Source organism: Mastigoproctus giganteus, chromosome 4 (genome assembly GCF_048544385.1).
Source record: "Mastigoproctus giganteus isolate SK-2022 chromosome 4, ASM4854438v1, whole genome shotgun sequence".
NCBI classification, from domain to species: Eukaryota; Metazoa; Arthropoda; class Arachnida; order Uropygi; family Thelyphonidae; genus Mastigoproctus; species Mastigoproctus giganteus.
Genome location: NC_143578.1, coordinates 217,388,552 through 217,407,385, shown reverse-complemented (window position 1 = coordinate 217,407,385; position 18,834 = coordinate 217,388,552). Strand labels below are relative to the sequence as shown.

General features: G+C 37.5%; 1 protein-coding gene across 2 annotated transcripts in view; it reads right to left on the bottom strand.

Annotated features, from left to right (window-relative positions):
- Positions 1 to 18,834, bottom strand: part of LOC150087402 (small ribosomal subunit protein uS2-like) — a 67,525-nt gene that overhangs the window by 29,581 nt on the left and 19,110 nt on the right. The gene's annotated exons all lie outside the window — the stretch shown is intronic.

The following is an 18,834-nucleotide window of genomic DNA, read 5'->3' as shown; positions in this document are numbered from 1 at the left end:
TACTTCCCCATTTTTCTACCTTATTTCCTCTTTCTTGTTATTCCATTCAATATACATATTAAATAATATAAAATAATATATATGATAATAAAATAACGAATTATACACAAATGAGCCAAAACAATATGAAATGTGAGATGTTATGCAAATTGAAGCAACTCCAGGTGAACTATGGCATGTGTGTGGGCCAGGACATGATATAAAAAAAAAAAAAAAAAAAAACACCTGATATTGAGCTCCGTTAATCAGTGTTACTCCTGTTCTTCAGATGGGAAAGGCAGCAGACTTAAGCGAGTTTGACAAAGGCCAAATTGTAATGGCCAGACGACTGGGTCAGAGCATATCCGAAACAACACAGCTGGTGGGGTGCTCACGGTCAGCTGTGGTTAGTACCTATTGAAAGCGGTCCGAGGAGGGGAAACCCATGAACCGCTGGCAAGGTGTTGGACGACCACGGCACATCGATGCTTGAGGCGAGCTTTTGCTCACCTCAATGGTATGTGGTAACAGAAGGGCGACTGTAGTGCAACTCGCCGGTAATTGGGATACTGGTGATGGAAGTAATGTGTCACAACACACAGTACATCGGAACCCTGCTGAAAATGGGGCTGCATAGCCACAGGCTATGCAGCCCCATTTTCAGCAGGGTTCCGATGAGTGCACATGCTAACAACTGTTCACTGGAGACAGTGCCTACAACGGGCACACGAGCATCGAAATTGGACCTTGAGTGATTGGAAGAAGGTAGTCTGGTCCAATGAATCATGTTTCCTGTTGCACCATGTGGATGGCTGGGTATGTGTGTGTCGTTTACCTGGGGAAGTGATGCTGCCTGTATACACCATGGGACGAAAACAAGCCGGTGGTGTCATGCTTTGGGCGATGTTCTGCTGGGATACTCTGGGTCCAGTCATCCACGTGCCGGGCACTCTGACGTCTACCACCTACCTAAACATCATTGCTGACCAGGTACACCCTTTCATGGCAATCGTCTTCCCTCTCGTCTTTCAGCAGGATAATGTGCCATGCCACACTGCCCGGATTGTTCGAGACTAGTTCGGGAACATAAGGAAGACTTCCAGGTATTGCGTTGGCCTCCAAATTCCCCAGACATCAATGGTTTGTGTTGGAACAGCAACTTCGATCTGTGGCATCTCAACCATGGACCTTTACAGGAGTTAAAGGATCTGCTGGTTACGTGTTGGTACCAGATATCACGAGACACATCTAGAAATCTTGTAGCATCCATGCCTCGCCAGGTACGAGCTGTTTGTCTGCACATGGAGGAGGACCAACATCATATTGGGTATGTGGTCATAATGTTTTGGTGCATCGGTGTATATATATATATATATAGTATAAATTTTATCATATGGATAGAAACTACATAACGTGCTTTACCAATTATATTATAAACAGCATAACTTTAGCACAGTATGTATTAATTGTTATAATTTATACAGTGATATCCAGAAATAATATTTTCTTAAATATCATATATACAGGTATCCATCGTATAACATGGTACTTCGGTTCCTACAAAATCTCGTGTAATGTGAAACCGTGTTATACGGGACTAAGACCAGGACAAAAAGGAAGGGGAGGGCTACGTTCCAAAAGCTAACAAAAATACGGCATTTTTTTTTATAACTATCAGAAACTTAATTTTTATAGTAGTAATAACTTAATACTTTAAGTTTATTTTTATAATAGTAGTAACTGAAATAGTAATAACTGAACAAACATCTTACCTTACAAACTGGGATACTTATGTCAGATAATGTGCATTCATTTCATTTTCTTCCTCTTCATTGCTGCTAAGCACAGTCTTTTCTGCAGCATCTAGATTTTGCGTACCGTCTGCTCTCTTTAAAAGTCTCGAACTGCACTCTTCAAAGTCACAATTATTTTTTATGGTCTCAAACAAGAACAATAGCACAGAACCTAACCCAGGGATCTCCCAACAAAATACAGTGGACCCTCGCTTTAAATGATACGTGAAAATCGGAAGAATATTTTCCAGTTAGTAAAATAAAAATAAATTTACGCTTACATTAGTATTTAGTAACAGAAATATCAATTAGTATGTACATACTAATTGATATTTCTGTTCAATGACTTTTTTTTTTGGTTGTAAAATTTAAAACAGTAAAAACAATAAGCAATTAATAAAAAAGAACACAGCATGCACAAGTTGCAACAAACACGATACAGAGTAATGAGTTACTGAAAATTTGTTTTTTATATGATTGAATATTTCATGGAAGGGGAAACACATTTCACCATAATAATGTGAAAACCCACAGAATTCCAGCTATCGGCATTTTCGCAAATGTAAGAAGATACAGTTTACTACCCATTTATAATTGATTACACTAACAGAAAAGACCAATAAACCGGAAAATGCAAATTGTTTTTACTGTTTTATGGTCGTGACCTCCAGAAATGTGCTTTAGAAAAATATCACAAAGGCGATAACAACTAGTGAGACAACAGCAGGGATTTACAAAAAAAGAATGGAAACATTGAAAATTACATCTAATATAATAGCAGGGTTTTTCCAGCACAAAAGCTCAAAAATACCATGTTATGCAAGATTTCCAGCAATTCTCAAACCATGTTAGAGCGAAACCTTGTTTTAGAAGTACCGTGTTGTGCGAGGATTGCCGCAATTTATCAATCATGTTAGAGCGAAACCATGTTGTAGAAGTAATGTGTTATACAGGGGTTGCATGTATCAGTATTTTACTAAATATAACATAATTATAGCTACAGTGGAAACATAATGGCAACATATGTTCTGATTGGAATTCATAGGTTGGCAATCACTGCTATAAGACAAATAAGCTATAAAATCACTGCTATAAAACAAAAACAAATATAAAATAAGTCAGCAAACCTCCAAAGGAGGTTTGCTGACTTATTTTATATTTGTTTTTGTTTGACTGACAAATTGTTATAGTAGAATAAATTCTTTGTGAATCATTTAGCTGTTAACCAGCTCAGCCAAACAACTGGCTTGGTCTAATGATGGCTCGCCAAGGGCCTAATAGTTTGTAGCAATTGCATCTCTCAGTGGTTAGGTTAGATGAGTAAGAATCTTTTGGTGCTTTTATGTGTACCTCTTGTGAATTGTGAATTTAAAAAAAAAGAAAAAAAACGGCAGAGAACACAACTCAATAACTTTGGCATCAGAATGTCAACTGAATCACAAATAAAAAAAAAAAAAATAAAAAAAAAAAAAGAATGAATAAAGAATAATTAAAGAAGTGTCAATTTCAATTAATTACTAAAATGATGTTCAAGAATTCTGAAAATAACACTTTCCATATATTTGAATGCAGGCTTTCATAGTGAACAAGCAATAAATGAGCTAAATTAAACAAACTTACAAAGTACGATCATTCTAAGTTTCATACGGCTCTTCTAACTTGGGAAGAAGACAACTCTTCTTCAACACTGACACTGCAGCATGTACTAATTACACAAAATGATAGGTAAACCAGAAGTCTGAAATTTTACTCCCCCACACACAGTAGAGTGGGCAGCTCCCAATACCCTCCCAGCATCACCAAAAATCTACAATAATAGTCAGCACAAGAGCTGGCAAAGAGCAGTCTTTTTACTAATGGAAACTGAAAGTAAAGAAAAATCAAAAGATAAATCACACCTGTAATACACTAGATATCCATGAAAATTTAGTAAATTCATATCATATCTGAGAAATCTTCAAGACTGCAACCTCAAATACAAAACAAAATTGTGCATTACATAACACAAAGTAATACACAAAAAAAAGAGCTCTACCTCCCCTCTCAAGAAATAACCATTAGTACTGCTGCTTTCCCACAAGTACCATATGCAAAACAACTCACTGTTCAGAAAGCATGCCCTTATGTAGAACAGATTAAGCATACAAATGTTTTGGGTTCACACAAAACAATATAGCATATACATGTAAAACAAACCAAATCTTTACTGGGCCTATTTTTTAAAGAATAAATGTAATGTTGGCTCCTAGTTGCTTTTCCTTTCTCTTCTAAAATAACTAACAATGGTGTTGGAAACCATTTTTATCAAAAATTTAAAGCTTCCAATTTTATTTCAATATTTAATGCTTTCCATTTTTCTGAAATGCTAGTCTTTAAAAACTAGCATTTCAGAAAAATGGAAATTTTTCTGAAATTTCCATTTTTGGCTTTAAAAATATCTGGCATTATTCCAAATATTTTGTAACGAAAACAGTCATACTTGTATGACTGTTTTGCATCATACAAGTGTTGCATCATACTTGTATGATGCAACAATAAATTTAACGAAATTTTGCAGAGCTTCATCTTAGCTCTTTACTAGAGGAAAAAATGAACATGTGATCAAGGAATTTCTCACATAATAAATGGGATAATGTGGACATATAGCATATTGTTGGACAGCTAATGAATTTAGAAACAGAAATATTAAGGTTTTAAAATACAAAGAACTTTCGGAAACTGGGAAATGTGTTAACCTGAAAACGCACCTGGTTTCAAGTCACCTGGTGTTTTCAGATTGAATGTAATTTTTTTCTTTACAATTAAACTCTGAGGCTGGAAAAGAGTTCTGCACTTTTATGAAAACATTCTTGGACTTGGGCATGTCATCAGATCTTTCGATAAATACTACACATAGTGGAACAACTATAGATGGCGTATTTAGTAGTGAACTCTTCAATGTAAAAATTATATATCTTACTTTAGTCATCACAGACCAATACTTTCAGTAATGGATATGTAATTATTATTAATAAAATAAAAGCATTTTTAATGCCTGCTGATGACTCAAATGTAACACATGTTAAATATGCTAGTGGCAGGATACATTATGTACCTGGTACAGATTTTTTTTTTTTTTCACTCATTTGTTTATAGTATGGGTAGGCAGTAAAAATATATAAGGAATCAAAATATGCACACACTCATTGACAACCACAACTGAAATGATGCTAGTGAAAAAGAGTATAACATGGCAGTGTGTGGATTTCATGTGCATAACTTCGAATTTCCATGCACATAAATGGTGGACAAGGTGTCAAAACAAATAAATACTTATTTGACATCTTGTCACCACCATCATCATACACATCCTCCACCTTAGAATGTGCTTAAATTGAAGCAACAGTGCAAGATGGAGAGTTATAGCCGAATTAATTTTATACATATAGCTAATCTGATAGTAAACAACAGAGCCATGATGCTCAATACGTCCTACGATGATATCAACATTTGTAGAAGAATAAGAGAAAATTATATATCTACTTTAGTCACCACAGACCACTATTAGTAACTGATATATAATTATTATTAATAAAATAAAAACATTGTTAATATTATCCACAGAATTTTATTAATATCTGAAAACTAAAATGTTTTTAACACCTGCCAATGACTCTCAAATGTAAAACATGTTAAATATGCTAGTGGCAGTTAGTTAAATATGCTAGTGATACATAGAACTCTTCCATATGATACTCTCCAGAAATTAAAACAAATAAAAGATTAACGCAAAATGATTACAGTTAAAAAAAAACAAAACAAAAAAAAAAACAATTCAAAAATTAATTAAAAATTCAAAAAACAATTAAAAAGAGATTAGATACGGATGGCAATTGTTAATAGAATTCTCATGTAATTTAATTGCGATGGTTTCTGCAATTAATAGTCTCATATAGTTATGTTGGACACTTAAGTATTTTGGCCTCGTTAAATAAAAATATGGTTTTTGTTAACGGCATGAAAGGCTAATTCATAAGCTGCTGAATGAGAAGCACGGACTGAAGATGCGTGCTGTTTTACTCGAACATTCAGCAGAAATTGCATCACAATCACTGCAAGAAATGTTGTATACCAAGTCATTTGTGTCGGTGAAAGAGGAAAGGACTGAGTGATTGTTTAGTATAGCATGTAATTTCTGTATTGGTCAGGCCACAATCTTAAATTTGGTATCTTTAAAGAATCTGTTAAGCTGCTTGTGCCACTGTTCAATGTATGGGACAAAAATAAAGTATTTTTTGATGTTACTATTGTTGGTTGGTGTAGTAGAAAAAGCTTGCACCCTTATTTGGTTTATTGTTGCAAGGGGGTAAACCCTGTTTAAGAATCTGCTGGTTAATATCTGTATTTCTGAGTCTCCTTTATCTGCCCTCTGAATAATAATGTATTTATTTTCCCAAAATTCACATTGTTGTTGTTTTTGGTTTTTAGGAGCATTAGCAACTAAGGCCATATTGCTCCAGGGATATGCGGTGGTCATTCCCTGACCTTTCCACATCCTCCGTATTTGGTGGTCACGGGCTTGAACCAGGTCTAATCAAGAAGCGTGTGCTACACACTGCTGCTCCTGCCCCTGCCAACGGAGGCGGCGAAGTTCCCGTAAAGCTGAACTTTCACATCTATTCAATTTAGGAAGTTGTGTGTCTTTTATGTTATGATAAAGGAAAACAGTTGTAATACTTGATAAAACTGATTACATAAATAAGTTAGATTCAACTATATCAGATACCTCCACTTATCTTGAAGTAGACTCGGTACTATTTACCAATTTGGTCAATAAAACACTAACCACATATCGAAAAAAATTACTACAATACTATGTCTCAGTTAAAGGAATTGAAGGACAGAACATACAACATTCTTGCACTTTTCGGTTAGGTAAAACTGCATAAGACCAGATTTCCTATTCGGCCCATTGTTTCTTACAGAAACTCAGCATTTTCACCCTTAGCCACACATGTACAAAGTATTATAAAACCCTTTAGATAGGCGATACAATTTGGGATAAAAAAATGATACATATTTAATAAGCTTAAAGATTATAGACTCTGCGATAATGATAATTTATTCACATTGGCTATTATTTCACTATATACGAATGTAAATGTTGAATACACATTAGATATTCTTTGGGATAGGTTAAATAATAATTCTTTACCGATTAATTATATGAAGCTTCCTATTAAAGAAATTTTTCACTTAATTAAATTTCTAGTTGAAAGCAAATTATCACCTTTCGAGACAAAGTATACAAACAAATTTTTGGTTTGCAAATGGGATTTAATCTAAGCAGCTTAATATCAGAGGTCTATCTCTCAACGAATGAGCATATACATTTGACGCCTTTTCTACCACGTATCACGTACAAAGAGAGGTATATTTAGACGGCGTTCTGGTTATTACTGATAGTAGCACTATTCAGGAAATTTTATATTCATTTAATAATATTCATCCTAGACTCAATTTTACATTGGAAAGGGAAAAAACGGATACTAAGTCATTAAATTTTCTAAATTTCACACTTACTCGGGACGTGAATAAAATCCAATTTAACATCTATCGTAAACCAACAAACACCGGTATGCTTCTACATTATAACAGCTATCACTCGTTCACCTAGATAAGGTCTATTATATTTAATCAGTTTTTCAATGCCTATAAATATTCAATGACTGAATCTGCTTTAGACTCAGAAATACAGATATTAACCAGCAGATTCTTAAACAGGGGTTACTCCCTTGCTACAATATTAGGGTACAGGCTAAGGATAGGATACAAAAATCTACACCAACCAACAATAGTAACATCAAAAAATACTTTATTTCTGTCCCATATGTTGAACAGTGCCACAAACAACTTAATAGATCCTTTAAAGATACTGAATTTAAGATTGTGGCCAGACCAATACAGAAATTACATGCTATACCAAACAATCGCCCAGTCCTTTCCTCTTTAACGACACAAATAAATGACTTTGTAAACAACATTTCTTGCAGTGATTGCTACTCATCTTACCAAGGATTATCGCATTTTCCACTAAACGTCCGAGTAAAACAGCACGCACCCTCAGTTCATGCTTCTCGTTCAGCAGAGTCAGAATTAGTCTTTCATGCCATTAATGAAAACCAAAAAATTTTATTTAATGAGGCCAAAATACTTAGTGTCCAATGTAATTATAGGAGACTATTAATTGCAGAAACCAATGAAATTAAATTACACAAGAATTCTATTAACATTTGCCACCCATATCTAATCTCAGATGAGTGATCTTTTATGTGCATGCATGAAGACAAATAATCGCGGCCTTTTAACTCACATGTGCAAAGACAAATAACCTCTCTATTTAAGGTTCAAGCTCACATATTTCGTATATTTCCATCCCTGTGATCACGACATACTGTCGAAAAGCTCTGTCAGCTTCAGGAGGGAAAATCGTTTTTTAAAATATGTTAAACTTTTAAATTAATTTTTAAATTGTATTCAACTGATTTTTTTTACTGTAAACATTTTGGGTTAATCTTTTATTCGTTTTAATTCCTGGAGAGTATCATACGGATGTGTTCTATGTATCATATTGAGGTAAATTCTCTTATTCTTCTTCAAATGTATAAATAATATAAGAGCACCAGATTTCACTTCATGGACCATTAATAAAAATATTAATATCTAAACATTGCACAAACTGAAACACCAAATGAGTTTAATATATGGTATCCAGAAAATATCACACAACTTTCATGATAAACACTATTAACCAACACGTTTGTTTGTTTGTTTTATTTGGTTTTTAGGAGCATTAGCAACTAAGGCCATATTGCTCCGGGAAATGCGGTGGTCATTCCTTGACCTTTCCGCATCCTCCGTATTTGGTGGTGACGGGCTCGAACCCCAGTCTAATTAAGAAGCATGTGCTACGCACTGCTGCTCCTTCCCACCTGGCTACGGAGGCGCCTTAACCAACAAGTATAAATTTAACAGGACAGTATGTCTGCCAGGGGTGATAGTTAATGATTTTGTAGGGCAGATATCATTTTTTAAGGGCACAAAAGGTAATACTGTTGTACATGTTGGCACTAATGACCTTAAGAGTATGAGATCTGCAGATTTACTTAACAAGTACAGGTGAATGCTGAAAAAAAGTCGTAAGTTAGGGTTAAATTTTAAAGTTGTGTCTGCAATTCTGCCCAGACACGATAGCAGGGAGTATATGATGAGAGCCTTGTCAATCAATTCGGCCCTGGAGAGATTGTGCAAGGCTCATAGGGTAGAAATTTTTTCAGCATGGTCTGTGCTTGCTAACAGGAGAGACTGTTTCTACAGGGATCGGATACACTTAAATAGAAAGGGTGCAAGAATATTTGCTGATGCTATCGAGGCAGTGGTTAGGTGGGTCGGAAAACTGCTAGATTGGGGAGGGATTCATAGTAGCCACAGGCAGAGGTGAAAGTGATTATTGCATTACTTCTATTGAAATGGGCAGCTGCCCAGAGAGCAAGTTGCTGGGGATTTCAAGAGCTGCTGAGTCATCACTGAAAAAATAAATACAGTAAACCCCCGTTATTCGCAGGGGTTACGTCCCTGAGAAATACTGCGAATACAGAAAATGCGAATACTGAGTTATGATTCCCATAGTAATAAAGGGGTTCCGTTCCAAAGTATGAATATATATAAGAAAAACTAGTCTAAAATTTTGTCTATGTATATATTATATGTACCTTCATAATATGATTATGAACATAGACAGTACATAGTGAAATGCAAGCATAAGGCATCGAAATGAAAATAAGAAACAATTTAATATTAAATATAATATTTATTAGAAATTTCAAACAAATCTTTCAATCCAGCGCCTTTGCTATAGCTAAAAAACTTATCCCACCAGTGCTATCACCAGTTTCGCTAAAGTGTTGATAAAGGTGTTTTGCCTTTTCGCGAATGATGAGTGAACTTAAGGGAATTTTATTTTGAGTTCGGTCTTATATCCACAGATTTAAAGCTCTTTCCATTTTTTCTAATTTAACATCACAAGTTACAGAGCAAATTTTTGAAGCAATTAGCGCATTTTCACGGATACTACGGTGGATTTTTTCTTCCGATTTCTTGATTGATCGTACTGTTGACTCATTGATTTTATAATGTTTTGCCACTGAGGAGACACTTTCACCATTAGAAATTTTGTCTAATAACTAAATTTTACTCGCTAATGTCATCACCTTCTTTGATCTTTTCACAATTCCCTTGTTATTCGTAGCCATATTTTTGTAGGGGTTAGAAAAGAATTTGTCCACAATAAAGTCACTTTTCTACCGTTAATACACTCGAAAAGTCTGTTTAAACTAACACACTGCAAAACGGTAGATTTTTCACTTTTGTAAGCATATCAATTTATAAATTGATAAATTTATTCAATTTATAAGCATATAAATTAAAAGCAAACGACGAAACCTTCCACGACAAGCGCATAACACATACTGAACAAGGATTAGCGAGAACCATCCACGCTCGCAATTTTGTTACCCCTCTCCCCCACCGAGCGCTGTTTTGACCGGGAAAGATATTTTAGCCATGCCCATGTTTTTTTATGGTGGAAAATGTTCACGGCGATTTAAAATTAATTTTTTTAAGTTTCATTTTATATTAAATCAGCGACTGCGAATACGCGACAAGCAGGGGTTTACTGTACATGGCCTGTGTTAGGGTAACTAAAAGTAAGAACAGGTGCATGTACAATAATGCTACTAGTAAATAAATTTGATGAATTTAAAGTGCTGATCAAGGCACCAAAGGCAGATATTGTTGGGATATCAGATACATGGTGTTACACAGATACAAGCAGTGCAGAATTGGAATTTGGGGACTACAATGTGTACAGAAAGGATAGACAGGGTAGGAAGGCAGGAGGGATAGGTAGGAGGGGTTATGCTGTTGGCAAGTACAGCAACTGGAAGTGCATCCAGTTGCTGTACTTGCTACCTGGGAGTCTAAAACACTGGTGGAACTAATATTCGGGTGACACTCAAATCAACTGGACCCAATTTTGGCGAAGTCCAGACGGTCTGTGACAGCCAAATCCTCTACTTGCACCTTCACGATGGTCAAACTGTTAGTAATCCTGAGTAAAACCACCATGTGCAAGCACACTGTCGGTGACCATCCAGGTGTGAACCGAAGTAAGCAGGGATCGAGGTGTGCACACCCACACCACACGGAGGAATGCCACCCCTCTGTGTTACCAAGCAATAATAGGTGGTAGATGACTCTCATCAACCGGTGCAATACCACCGCTTTGCTTTTTGGAGGCTTGAAGTGGTGGAACCCATGTTTAGTCCCCAGAGTTAAGTTCCAGTCAACCCTTCCCATCTCTTCCATCATGCAGTATGACTGATGGATGACTTTTGAGGTTATGATGGACATCATCGTGAGATCCAATCTTCTTACATTTCGAGGGTACAGCTCTAAAAACGGTGTTTGCAGGCCGGCTGCTAGTTAGTACACCCGACCAAACCTATTGGTAACTCTTTAGGAGGCTTCCAGATCAGCTAGTGTATAATCATGCTACCTCTACTCTGACATATTGTGACTGGAGGGAGTACAAGTAGTGTGTATGTGAGGGCATTTTCGAGGCCACGTTATGTCAAGGATCTGGGTATATTCTTACCATGTGTATGCCATATCCAAAAATTTCATTACTTCACACAGCATGTCTCTCCCCACTTTTCCTTACTATTGAATACACCACGAATTGTCAAACTAATAGAGTAAGCTTATCTGCAAAAAGATCTAAACTTCCCAAACACTTCCTAGTTCATTTCACAGATATACGTGGCTCAGTTCTAATCTCAACAATGTCCATTTCCACTTGTAGTCTGCCAAACCCCATGTACTTTTTCTGACAGAATCTCAGTTATCGGTTGATTCAACTACTGCTCATCTCAGTTGCCCAAATTATTCGCTGTATGATTCCTTTCGCCTCAAAGGTGGTACACTTGTGCATATTTCTGTTCCGATATTCCCTGTTAGAGACTTGGTAATTTGGAATCTCTTCTTTTCGATCTTCTCTGGGTTAAAATCTCTCCACCTCATTCTGTCAAATTCATCTGTTGTCTCTACCATTCTCCCAACTCCACTAAACTTGAAGCTCTTTGACTTCCTCTCTTTGCAATTTGACTTTCTCCAGTCCAACTTTCCCAACAGTGTGGTAATTTTCCTTGGCGATTTTAATGTTCACAACTCCAGCTGGCTTCCGTTCTCTAGTTGCACCGACCCAGCTGGTCGAATGCTGAGGTTTTTGAAATTACTAATGACCTCGCAGATTGTTCTTTTATCCTACCAGAATACCGGACAATCCTAACCATACAGCCAACACATTTGATCTTTTTCTCACAAACATACCCTCTAAGTACATGGTCAATGTGAGTGGTCCTTTAGGCACTTCAGATCACAACTTGGTGATTGTGTCTTCTCCAATGAAGCCTTTATTTCATGGCTATTCCCAACCTTGTGTTGTTTGGCATTATAAGGATGCAAAATGGGATGACCTGCAAGATTTCTTTTCTTCTTTTCCTTGATCAGATTACTGTTTCAAAACTTCTGATGTCAACTTTTGCTCAGATCGTATCAGTGAAATTATTCTTGTAGGAATGGAATCCTTTATTCCACACTCCACTTTAAAATCTCATCCTTTATCTAACCCTTGGTTTTCCAATAAATGTGCTAAGGCTGTTCAAGAGATGAATGTTGCATATCGCAATTGGCTTGTTTTACACCAAATCTCACAACAGTTGTAAAGAAGTAATTAATCAGTCCAAACTAGATTTTGAACAGGCTAAGAGTAGAAAACTTGCTTCTTGCCCTAATGGTAGTCGAGCATTCTGGTCTCTTGCCAAAGCTATTGGCCACAACTTTTGCCCATTTCTGCTCCCATCTCTGTCAAAACCAGATGGTTCTGTTGTCACTTCAGCCAAGGACAAAGCTGACCTGTTAGCATCCCATTTTTCTTCCAACTCATGCATTAATGATCTTGGTAAAACACCTCTCACCATTTCCAACACGCTCCATTTAATGTCTCCTGTGGTCTTCCTTCAAAAGGATGTCAGAAGGATTTTGACGAAACTTGATGCTCAGAAAGCTCCAGGTCCTGATGGTATTTCTCTACTTGTTCTCAAAACCCATGCTCCTGAACTTACTCCTGTTCTTTGCCGCCTTTTTTCACTTTCTTATTCGAAAGGTGTTTTTCCTTCTGCTTGGAAATTTGCTCATATCCAGCCAGTTCCTAAAAAGGTGACAAATCTCTCCCATCCAATTATCATCCCATTGCAATTACTTCTACTCTTTCTAAAGTAAAGGAGAAATCAATTAACTATTAACTCTAACTATCTAGAAACTTTTTTTTTTTTTTTTATTAGTTGTTGGCGCATCGGCTTCTTTGGCCATAATGCAACTCCCAAAGCTTTTGCATTTACTCTAATCCAAGCCTGAGGCGGGATTCGAACCAGTGACCTTTGGGTTGCCAGGCAGGCACTTTACCCACCCGGCTAGCCCGGTTGGCATGATCACCAGTATGGATTCAGTCAGCGTCAATCCACTGGTGATATTCCGGCTTATGTTATGCACTCATCGACAAACTGAATGGAAAAGTTCGGTGAAACACAAGCAGTTGCTCTTGACATCTCAAAGGCTTTCGATAGTGTTTGGCAAAAAAAAAAAAAACAGTTGGCAAACCATTATGGTTTTCCAACTGTGTTTTGCAATTGATTATCCAATTTTCTCTCTGATTGCTCACTGGTTTGGTTTTTTTTTTTTTTTTTTAGGAGCATTAGCAACTAAGGCCATATTGCTCCGGGATATGCGGCGGTCATTCCCTGACCTCTCCACATCCTCCGTATTTGGTGGTGATGGGCTCGAACCCCGGTCTAATCAAGAAGTATGTGCTATGCACTGCTGCTCCTTCCCACCTGGCTACGGAGGCGCCGATTGCTCACTGAGGGTGATGGTAGATGGCTCTCTGTCTTCTAACTTCTCCACTAATGCTGGTGTCCCCGAAGGTTCAGTTCTTTCCCTCACTCTTTTCCTCTTGTATATTAATGACCTTCCATTGACTGGAAATCCCATCCACAGTTTTGCCGATGATAGCACATTGCATTCTGCTTTCCAGTTTGAGAAAACTTGCCCTGCTCAATCAGCTTCAACTTCTTGAATATCTGCTACCAATTCTTTCAATGCCGATCTCCAAGTAATTCTCCAGTGGAGCAAAGACAACTTAGTTGATTTCAATCCTTCTAAAACTCAGTCTTGTCTCATATCTTGCAAGAAGGATTCTTCTGCTCCTATGCTTATATTTGGAGACACTCCGATTTCTAGGCAAGATGATATATCTGTTTTGGGGATTTCCCTGACTTCTAATCTCTCTTGGCACCAGCACATTACAAATATTGCTTCTTCTGCATAAAAAAAAAAAAAAAAAAACACACACACTTGGTTTTCCCTTTCGCTCTCGGCGTTACTTTTCTTCCAAACAGATGTTCACTCCATACAAATCACAAATCTGCCCTACCATGGAATATTGTTCCCACATCTGAGGCAATGCCCCCTAAACCTCTCTCAAGCTTCTGGATTCCATTCAGAAGAGGGCAGTTAATGTAATTAATGACTCTTCTCTAACTGAGTCTCTCCAATCGCTGTCTGATAGATGCCACTGTTTCTGCTGCATGCCTTTTCTACAGATACTTCCATGAGCACTGTTCTTCTGAATTGGCTTCTTTAATTCCTGCTCTCTTTCAAACCAGCCAAAATCCATTTACTGTCCAAATTCAACCTCACAGAACCAACTTTTCATCTTCCTTGTTTATTCATTCAACTGCCATTTTCTGGAACAACCTTCCTCTGTATGTATTTTCCGAAAATTAGTCTACAGAAGTTCAAATCTAATGTCAACAAATACCTTGTTTTGTCTTCTCAACCTCCAGTCCAAGCATGGTACTAAGTACTACAGGTTCTAATACCTCTCGTGTTCGGGATTTTTATATATACGTAAAAAAAAGTTGACATGGGTGGACAGTGCAACGTTGAGGTCTGTTTGGTGTGACAAACAACACTGGGAAAGGTAAAAGGGAAAAGTAGGAGTGTGCTATAGGCCTAATGAATCTGATGAGTACAACGAATAGTTGTGCAGAGAAATAGGGTGGGCCAGTAAATCAGAATGTCTTGTAATGGGGGATTTTAACTTTCCAGATATTGACTGGAACTTGTGGATTGGTCACTTGCACACTAGCAAGACTTTTGTGGATTTATTGGAGATTTGTTTTCTACAGCAACATATTTGAGGGGCAACCAGTGGGAGTAATACTCTTGATCTGATTATCAGAAGTGATTAATCATGCATTAAGAATTTGCAGATAGAGAAACCGCTAGGTGACAATGATCACAGTGTACTGATGTGGGATTTACTTAAAGATGTAATTACAATTAAGGGTAAAGGGAAGGGTTGTTGCTTTCGTAAAGGTGACTACAATGGTCTCGGACAGTTTATAAATTTTATACAGTGGGATCAACTGATAATGTTACACCAACGGTGATTTCTAAATGGGAAGACTTCAGGGACTTAATTGTGGAGGCTACTAGGCTTTTCATACCAACTAAGAAATACTGTTCCAGGTTCAGGCCTAAATGGATGTCAGATTAATTAATGAGGCTCGTGGCAGAGAAGAAAAATGCATGGGATGTATATAAATTATCAGGCGACACAGAAGCCTATGGCAGATATAAGCTAGTCTCTAATCAAGTAACAAAGAGATTAGGCAAGCAAAAGCAGATTACAAGAAATCTTTGACAAAGGATGCAAAGAAAAACAGAGTTCTTTACTTATGTAAACTCTAGAAGGTAGGGGCTGGATCAGATTGGTCCACTTAACATACGTGGTTCGACTATTGATGATCCTGCTCAAGTAGCTGACAAACTGAATGGGTATTTTGCATCTACATTTACACATGAGGAGTTAGTAAAGGAGGGGAATGCCAGAAGTTTATCAAACTCTAACAGGGAGCTAAGCGATTTTGTAATAACTGAGCAAAGTAGAGAATCAATTGTTGAAGTTAAACATAAAAAAGGCACCTGTGGGTGGATGGAATCTATCCAGTTATATTGAAGGAGACAGGAAGGAAAGTTAGCAAACCCTTAACCATAATTATGAGAGCATTCTTTGATTCAGGGGAGATCTCCATGGACCAGAGATGTGCAAATGTATCTCCAATTCACAAAGGGCGTTCAAAGGGTGACAAATAATTATAGACCTGTTAGTTTAACTTGTGTTCTGGGGAATATAATGGAGTCACTGGTTAAAAAGTTGATACAGGATCACTTAGACAAGAATGCAGTAATAGTTCAGATACAGCATGGGTTTGTTAAGGGGATGTCTTGTCTGACCAATTTGATTGGACACTACGATGTGGCCACAAAGGAACTGAATGCAAAAAATAATTTTGATATCATATACTTGGATTTCAGGAAAGCTTTCAACACATGGAAAACTGCTGTACAAATTGGAGGCAGTATGGCATTAGGGGCAAGTTGCTGCAATGGATGGTTGAGTGGGAGACAGCAGAGAGCGGTAATAAATGGACACTGCTCTATGTGGACTAATGTTATTAGTGGAGTTCCCCAGGGTTTGGTACTGGGCCCATTGTTGTATTGTGTAGTAGTGGCATGTGATGCAATCACACCATTCCCTCCAGATGCCTGTCCATTAGTCCTTAAATTTATTTAACCTATCAACTTCCACAACGACAGATGGAAGTTTGTTTCAGCAATTAACCACCCACTGGCTAAAGGCAAATTTCCGCACATCTATTCTACATCTGTCTTTCCTCAATTTCAATTTATGCCCCCTTAGGTTCATAATCTGAACAAGTGGAAGGATTCCATCAGAATTCAGCGTGCTCAACCCATTCAAGGCCTTATACATCTCAATCAGATCACCGTGCAGGTGCCTAGTTTCTAGCCACTGCAATTTGCAGAACTTAAGCCTCTCTTGGTAAGAGGATCCCTTCATTCCCCTCACCAATCTTGTTGCCCTTCTCTGTACACGCTCAAGCAAATCTACATCCTTCCTAAAATGAGGCCTCCAGACCTGTACACAGTACTCAAGGCGTGACCTGACCATTGCCTTATACAGAGGGACAATCACCTCCTTTTCCCTGCTAGAAAAATTCCTATATATCATTGACAAAACCCCATGACCTGCCCTGGCAGCCTGTCTCCATTGCTCAGAAAACTTCATATCTGACTGCACAATTACTCCCAGGTCTTTTTCATTTTCTATAACCTTAAGTGTAGTACCACACAGTTGGTATGTTTCTCTGGGGTTACTTCTACCCATATGCAGTACTTTGCATTTGTCTAGGTTAAACTTCAGCTGCCACTTCTTAGCCCATCTGCCCAAATTATCTAGATCCTGTTACAGTAGCACACTGCCATTACTGTCATTAACAACCCTGCAAACCTTTGTATCATCTGCAAACTTCGACAATAAGTCTGATATACCTTCATCAATATCATTGATATATATATTATCATTGTAGTATATACAAATTATACATTGTAGTATATACATTGCAATATATACAAAACAGAGGACCCGACACCGAACTCCTTGGGACTCCACTAATAACATTAGTCCACGAAGAGCAGCACCCATTGATTACCATCCTCTGTCTTCTCCCACTCAACCATCCTTTTATCCATTGTAGCAACTTACCCTTAATACCATTCTACTCCAATTTGTACAATAGTCTTCCATGGGCAACAGTGTCAAAAGCTTTCCTGAAATCCAAATATATGATATCAAAATTATTTTCTGCATCCAGTTCCTTTGTAACCACATGATAATATCCTATCAAATTTGTCAGACAAGACTTTCCGTTAACAAACCCATACTGTGTCTGAATTATTGCTGCAGTCTTGTCTAGATGATCCTGCAATGCATCTTTAACCAGTGACTACATTATTTTAGCCGGAACAGAAGTTAAACTAACTGGTCTGTAATTACTCGTGTCACCCTTCGATCCCCCTTTGTGAATTGGGGATACATTTGCACATCTCCAGTCCGTGGGGACCTCCACTGAGTACAAGGATGCTCTCATAATTATGGCTAAGGGTTTGCTTAGTTGCTTTGCCGCCTCCTTTAATATACTGAATAGATCCCATCCACCCCAGGTGCTTTTCTTATGTTTAACTTCAACAATTTCTCCTCTACTTTGCTCTCAGTTATTACAAAATCATTAAGCACCCTGCTCCAATTTGATAACCTTCTGCCATTTTCAAACCTTAACTTCTCATGTGTGAATGCAGATGCAAAATACTCATTCAGTTTTTTTGCTATCTGAGCAGGATCATCAACAGTCGAACCATCGATATCAAGTGAACCAATCAGATTCATCCCTTTCCTTTTAGAGTTTATAAAAGTAAAGAAATCCTTGCTGTTTTTCTCAGCATCTTTGGCCAAAGATTTCTGGTTATCTGCCTTCGCCTGCCTAACCTCCTTTGTGACCTGATTATAGACTAGCTTATATCTGCCATAGGCTTCTGAGTTGCTTGATAATTTATATGCATCCCATGCATTTTTCTTCTGTCACAAGTCTCATTAGTTCATTTGATAACCATTTAGGCCTAAACCTTGAACAATACTTCTTAATAGGTATGAAACTTTTAGTAGCATCCACGATTAATTCCTTGAATGCTTCCCACTTAGAATTTACTGTTGGTAACATCATCAGTTGAACCCACTGTACAGAATTTAAAAACTGTCTGAGACCACTGTACTCACCTTTACGGAAGGAAAAATGCCTTCCTTTACCCCTGATGGTAATTATATCTTTAAGTAAATCCCACATCAGTACACTGTGATCACTGCCACCTAGTGGTTCCTTTATCTGCAAATTCTTAATACACAAATGATTACTGCTGATAACCAGATCAAGTGTATTACCCTCTCTGGTTGCCTCTCGAACATGCTGCTGCCGAAAACAATCAT